Below are 7,067 nucleotides of genomic sequence, written 5' to 3'. Positions count from 1 at the left end.
AAATGAAATGCCAGGCTGTAGTCGAACTGCTTACAACTTCGGTGCTCTCTTCGTTGATCTTCTCCATTTTGATCATCTCATTGTTCGCTCCACGAAAGCAAGTGGCATTGTCGGTGAATATATGACTTGGCCTGCCAAACTTGCTTTGGAAACGGGTGATGGCCTTTCGACACGACTTGGTCGTGAGACTGTGTAAAACTTCCAGGTGCACCGCACGCACAGCCTAGCAAGTGAAAACTGCCACCCAACGTTTTTGTTTACGCCGTCCAACTGTAACATTCATGTTATGGATCCTGAACACCGGGTGGTGCAAAGGGCCGACTTGAAAGATCTCCATCCTGAGCGTTGTCCAGCTATCGCTTTAACCTGTTGCCAGGTTAGATTTCGGTCGACTTCTTTTATTTCTTTATTGAGGCTTTGAGACCATGAGCCTCTGGGACTGCCTCTGTTGCGATGTCAGCGGGACATCCATTCATTCCAGTCTAATGCTTGTTTACAGATTTCGTTTCCGCCCCTGTAACTGTAACTTTCACCGGACCCAAATAGTCGACGCCAACGGAGCAAAATGGCTAACGACGAGGCTTGATTCGTTCGACGGGAAGTGGAGTCATCCACGGTGAACGTGGCCGACACTTGTTCACACTATATACACCAGACGCATTCGCTCACTACTTGATGTATTGCTGGCCGCATTTTCGGAACCTGGAACCACTATCTCATAAACTGGTCTTGGTACTGCTGGATTAGTTTGTGTGTGAAGTCGTGGAACCGTGACAGAATGATCGGGTGCTTCTTGTCGGAGTTCCTCGGAGTTCGCAAGCCGACCGTCCATTCGCAGAACGCCTTCGTCGTCTACTACTGTCGAGTACACCGGCCCACTCTTTTTCAACTTTTCCATTCGTTCTGCAGGTTGGCGCTTCAGGTTGTTCGTGAGCGCACTCATCTGGGGCGGGAAACTATCCCAGTTGGCGATTAATCATCAATCATCTCGTGTAACAGTTGCCACCCTGCCATCGTGAATAAAGGGAATAAAGGGAGAGAGAGAAATGACAGTTGAGCATTATTCCATACCGCGAAATAGAGTCAGTTTTATTTTTCTTCGTCCGTTAACCGACGCATTTATTATTTCGTCTCGCCATCCGTCGTGATCGGTAACGTCCGAAATCTCCACATTGGTGACCTCCGACAGTGTCATTTATGGAGTGCGCGTCCAAACAAATTGTTGAATAAAAACAACATCATGTTGACAAGCCCACAGCGTCAGCCTGTTGCAGCCGCTGCTGTTGCTGTCAAATTGCCGGAATTTTGAAAATCGGACCCGGTGATGTGGTTCACGCAGGCTGAGGCACAATTTGTCTTGGCAGGAATAACTCAAGACACTACAATGTTTCATCACACTGTGGGAAAGATTGATCAAACCGTGATCTGCCACGTCGCGGATCTGGTGAAAAATCCGCCAGCCGAGGACAAGTAGGGCCACTGTTCCGATAGTTGTGGGTGTACCTATAGTTGCGATAGTGTGGTATACGCACAATCTACGAATTTAACGCAGCAACCCACACTTCATATTGATTTCGTGACACGTCATAACATTGTGCAACGAAAAACAGTGCGGGAATTAGGTGAAAATCGATAAAGTATCGAAGTATCCGCTTCGTGACTTACTGATGGAATACCATGAGATAACCACTTCACCTTCTATGCGATCAAAAATCCTGCATAAGGGGACGCACCATATTTAGACTAAAGGACCTCCTGTTGCATGTAAACCACGTAGAATGGCCCCGGATAAACTGAAAGCGGCGAAAAAAGAGTTCGAGACGATGATGGAGTTGGGAATATGCCGGCCGTCGAAAAGCTGCTGGGCCAGTCCCCTGCACTGTGTTCCTAAGAAGAATGGAGATTGGCGTTTTGTTGGAGACTAGCGAAGCCTGAATCGCGTAACCATTCCTGATAGGTACCCGGTTCCTCATATTCACGATCTCCTGAATAATTTCCGAGGGAAAAAGTTTTTCGCCACTCTGGATATGTTTCGAGCGTATTACAATGTGCCTGTGGAAGAATGTGACATACCCAAAACAGCCGTCATAACCCCTTTTGGGTTGTTTGAATTTACAAGAATGCAGTTAAGGCTATGCAATGCCAGCCAATCGTTCCAACGCTTTATGCATAGCATTTTCGGAGACTTGGAATTTGTTATCGTTTTTGTTGACGACATTTGCATAGCATCTGCCACCGAAGAAGAACATCAACGGCACGTCCGCATCGTATTTGATCGACTTCGAAGAAACGGTCTCGTATTGAACTTCACCAAATGCAAGTTCGGGAAAACAGAAGTAGACTTCTTGGGATACCGTGTCAGCGCAGAAGGCATCAAACCACATCAAACTACAACAAGAAAGAGTGAGCACCGTCGTCGAATATTCGCGACCCACCACAGTCAAGCAGTTGAGGCGATTTCTTACTATTGTCAACGGCTACAAACGCTTTCTCCTCGGCGCCGCGGAAGTGCAGAAGGTTTTACAGGATTTGATACATGGAAACCTAGAAAACGACACTCGCAAGCTGGAATGGAGCCCTACAGCCGAAACAACGTTTGTGCGATGTGAGCAAAGCTTTGCGAAGGCAACTCTATTACATTATCCAGATACTTCAAAACCACTCGCGCTAATGGTTGACGCTTCGGATCTCGCAGCAGGAGCGGTGTTGCAACAGTACTCAGGCTGCGCTTGGCAACCTCTGGGGTTCTTCTTCCAAAAATGTTCATCATCTCAAAAAAAGTACTCAGATTTTGGTCGAGAGTTAACGCTGATTAGGCTTGCCGTTAAGCATTTCGGCATCTGGTTGAATGTAAAACATTTACCATATTCACCGACCATCGCCCCCTGACTTGCGCTCTCGATTCCAACTCCACACATTTGCCACACGAAGAGCGATATTTGCAGTACATTTCTGGCTTCACGCGTTCGATAAGGCACATCAGCGGAAAGGACAATTTTGTTGCTGACGCCCTGTCTAGAGTGAACACAATTGCTACACAATCTGCTATAGATTTCGACCAAATTGCTATAGACCAAGTGCAAGACCCTGAGTTGCAAAGACTGCTGACTAGCAAAACTTCTCTTCGATTGGAGCTCAAAGAAATCGGCCACTTTAATAACAAAATATATTGTGATATTTCAGGTAACGGACAACCACGTCCGTTCATTCCAAAGCTACATCGCCTGTAGGTCATGCAAACATTCCACGGTTTGTTCCATCCTGGGATTCGGGCAAGTCGAAAAATCATATCTATATATATCGACGAACCAAGAGGTTTCTAATTTCGTTCGTTCCTGCGATAGATGTCAGCGTTCCAAAATCAATCGTCATACTCGAGCAGACCTGGCAGAATTTGGTACTCCTCAAGGATGGTTCAGCCACGTCCACATAGATTTGGTTGGTCCTCTACCAACATCCAAAGGTCATCGATATCTACTCACAATGGTTGACAGATTCAGCCGTTGGCCGGGGGCCATGTCCGGTAACATGTTGGCGGAAACGGTGGCAAACGCTTTTTACACTACTTGGGTATCTCGCGTCGGCGTTCTCGAAACAATAAGCACTGATCAAAATCGTCAGTTTGAATCCCAGCTCTTCCTAGAACTGATCAAATGGCTCGGACTGACTGCTTACCACCCTCAAGCAAATGGATTAGTAGAACGATTTCACCGCAGGTTGAAGTCCGCCATTACGTGCGTGGATCCGAAGGACTGGAGGGAGAAACTTCCATTGATTTTGCTCGACCTGCGCACTGCTATCCGCGATGATACGAACTGTTCTGTAGCTGAAATGGTGTATGGATAACCTCTTCGGGTTCCAGGCGAATTTTTCAAAAATACCACTGCTGAAACAAATCCATCGGATTTCATAAAATTGCTCCATAGTGTCGTGGAGAACATCAAACCAATTGAGGATGTGCATCATGCTAAACAAAGTGTGTTTTTACCCAGCGACTTTAGATCGAGCATTGGAGTTTTCGTTAGAGTCGATCACGTGAAAAAAACACTACAACACCCATATGAAGGTCTATTCGAAGTGATTGAACGAGGCGATAAATACATGGTAAACTTCATGAAAGGCAAAGAGCAACGGATATCTATAATCTATCTACCTGCGTATTCATGTAATCAGCAGATGAGACCTTTCCTGATACGAATACCAAAGTTACGACTTCAGGTCATCGAGTAAGATTTATGGCATAACTGGTTGGGGATAATGTGGTGGCAACCCTGTCAGCGTGAATAGAGGGAGATAGAGAAATGACAGTTGAGCATTATTCCATACCGCGAAATAAAGTCAGTTTTATTTTTTCATCGTCCGTTAACCGACGCGTTTATTATTTCGTTTCGCCACCCGTCGTGGTCGGCAACGTCCGAAATCCTCACAAGTACAACCCCTCTCGCTTCTATATATCTCCGTTTCTTCGGTGTTCAATTCTTGCGCTGGTTACTCTTCTTGGGGCCGATACTGGAAAGGTTGAATCACTCAATTGCAACGGCGGACCTTTTTTCCCCACACCACGTCTGCAATGTTGAGCTGCGTTGGAATCCATCGACAATCTGCCACCCTCTTCCGTTCTTGTCTTCAGTCTTGAATTTCTCCGACCCTTCTTCTTCTTCTTCTTCTAATTGGCATTACATCCCCACACTGGGACAGAGCCGCCTCGCTGCTTAGTGTTCATTAAGCACTTCCACAGTTATTAACTGCGAGGTTTCTAAACCAGGTTACCTTTTTTGCATTCGTATATCATGAGGCTAACACGATGATACTTTTATGCCCAGGGAAGTCTGGACAGTTTCCAATCCGAAAATTGCCTAGACCGGCACCGGGAATCGAACCCAGCCACCCTCAGCATGGTCTTGCTTTGTAGCCGCGCGTCTTACCGCACGGCTAAGGAGGGCCCCGACCCTATAAGCAACGAATTGCTTGTAGTGGTGTTGGTCGGAATTGAGCCAGCTGCACACGTTGCTGGAATCGGTATATTGTAGGAGTTAGTGCCCAGCACGGGTTGGCTCATCCGGGCTCCTAGTACAGCTCCCATCAGCTCTAGACGGGGAATCGAATGGCGTTTTATCGGTGACACTTTTGCCGGTGACATCCCCAGAGTGCAGTGGACTTCTCCTTGGGTGACCGTTCGTAGATATGCGAAGCAGTCGTATCCGTGTTTGCTGGCATCGGTGAAGATATGCATTCCCAGTGAATCAACTTCGGCGGACCTGGCACCGCCGAGATAAAATCGGGGGATCCGAATCACCTTACATTTGGAGCGCCAGAGATGGTGGAGGATGATTTTGCACTGTATGGTGAACGGCGACAAACAGTCCGAGCGGATCGGAAAAATCCCATCCTGCAGCTTGCGATGAGACGTTTCGTAGGACGTTTTTCCTCATACAGGTCCGGCATCACCTTTTCACGGCGCTTTGTTGAGAACGAGAATTCGTCCATACTCTGGTCTCAGATCACTCCTATAACTAAGGGTATGCGATAACACACTTTTTCCCAACGAAACGAAACGAAACGAAATTTAAAATGTCTATGTTGATTCGGATCGAAACGAAACGAAATATAGATTTCTTTCGAGACTTCGAAACGGTACGAAATCAAGGTTCATTTAGTTCGAAATTTTTCGAAACGAAACGAAATTTTTTTTTTTCCGCTATATATTTATCAAATTGTTTTTACATTGCGTACACGCGTATACGCAATTCTAATTTCACTTTTTCGAAGTCGAGTAACTGTTTTGCGACAAAAAGAGTTATAATAACAGAAAAGGCAATCTGTGATAAATCACCACATTCTCGCCGCATATACCATACCCCAGCATTTGTGCCGCTTTCAAAGGAATTCATCGTGGAATATGTGCTCCAGAATCTGATCAATTTTATATCAGCTTTATATCAGTAAGCATATAAAAATAAAGAAATTGTGGGATTTTTCAAATACGGATTTAAATTTCGTTTAAAACCTTATTTCACTTAAGAATTATGTGATTATGCTGAAGCATACTTCATATTGTCGTGTCAGCGTGGTTTTACAGTATCGACTTAGTCAAAATTAGAAAATGAATGCTTAGATTTAATTTTTTATTTAGTGGGATACTCAAATATGTATCCACGTCTGCCTGACGAATACGCAGATAGAGAATTGATATTACTAGACCAACATTTGAGAAGGGCGTTTCAGCCAGAATTTATTTCTTCTTATTCTTCGTCTACATATATAGCATACATTTTCTCACTAGAAGAATCCTGTGGAATTTTCTAAAATGCACAAAAATATGTATTTCAGATTGAATTTAACAGACCCATAGTCCTATATACAATTAGCTCGACAAACTGAGCTATTGTCTGTGTGTCCTCGGCATATGAGATTAACTGTTATGGTCAGTATGAGCTGAAAGCAATCATAAGTGAAGAACTTTCAGCAAATTTTAATGATCTTTTAACCCGTTCTGGTTTTTTGTTTTGCAAATTCCATGCGAAGATCTAGAAATGCCCACAAATCTGCAATGTGCCATACATGTTGTGCAAATAGTCAAAGAAGAACTTATTAGCTTGATTAATTGTACACATAGTAGTTGCTAATCATGATTGGCCGAGAAACAGCAAATATACACAACTCACCAATTAAATAATATTCCTGAGATACAAAATAGTTATTCTTATTGTATATTTGCTTCGGAGTTTCTAATTCATGACCAATAACGATGCTGGTCACGTTCTTCTAGTCAATTTAGGATTAGGAGAGGAAAATTAGTTTAACACTCATTGTTATAAGAGACCGATGAATGCTCTGCATCTTCGTAAGCACTACGGGAAAGGAATCGTTGCACAGTGTTTTATTTCGTCCTTTTCACGATCGAAATACAAAAACTCGAAAAGTGTTGATTTTTGATACAGGTTTGTTCACAGAAGTTTCAAGATATTTAGGAGCGCATCTTTCGATAAAAACAGTTTGATGATTAATTCCCCTAAAAGTGAGTTGAGAAAATTATTTTTCCACCAGAATGAGATAGACACATAGTG

The sequence above is a fragment of the Armigeres subalbatus genome, chromosome 2 (genome assembly GCF_024139115.2).
Source record: "Armigeres subalbatus isolate Guangzhou_Male chromosome 2, GZ_Asu_2, whole genome shotgun sequence".
In the NCBI taxonomy this organism is placed as follows: Eukaryota; Metazoa; Arthropoda; class Insecta; order Diptera; family Culicidae; genus Armigeres; species Armigeres subalbatus.
Note: the sequence above shows the minus strand (reverse complement) of the source record.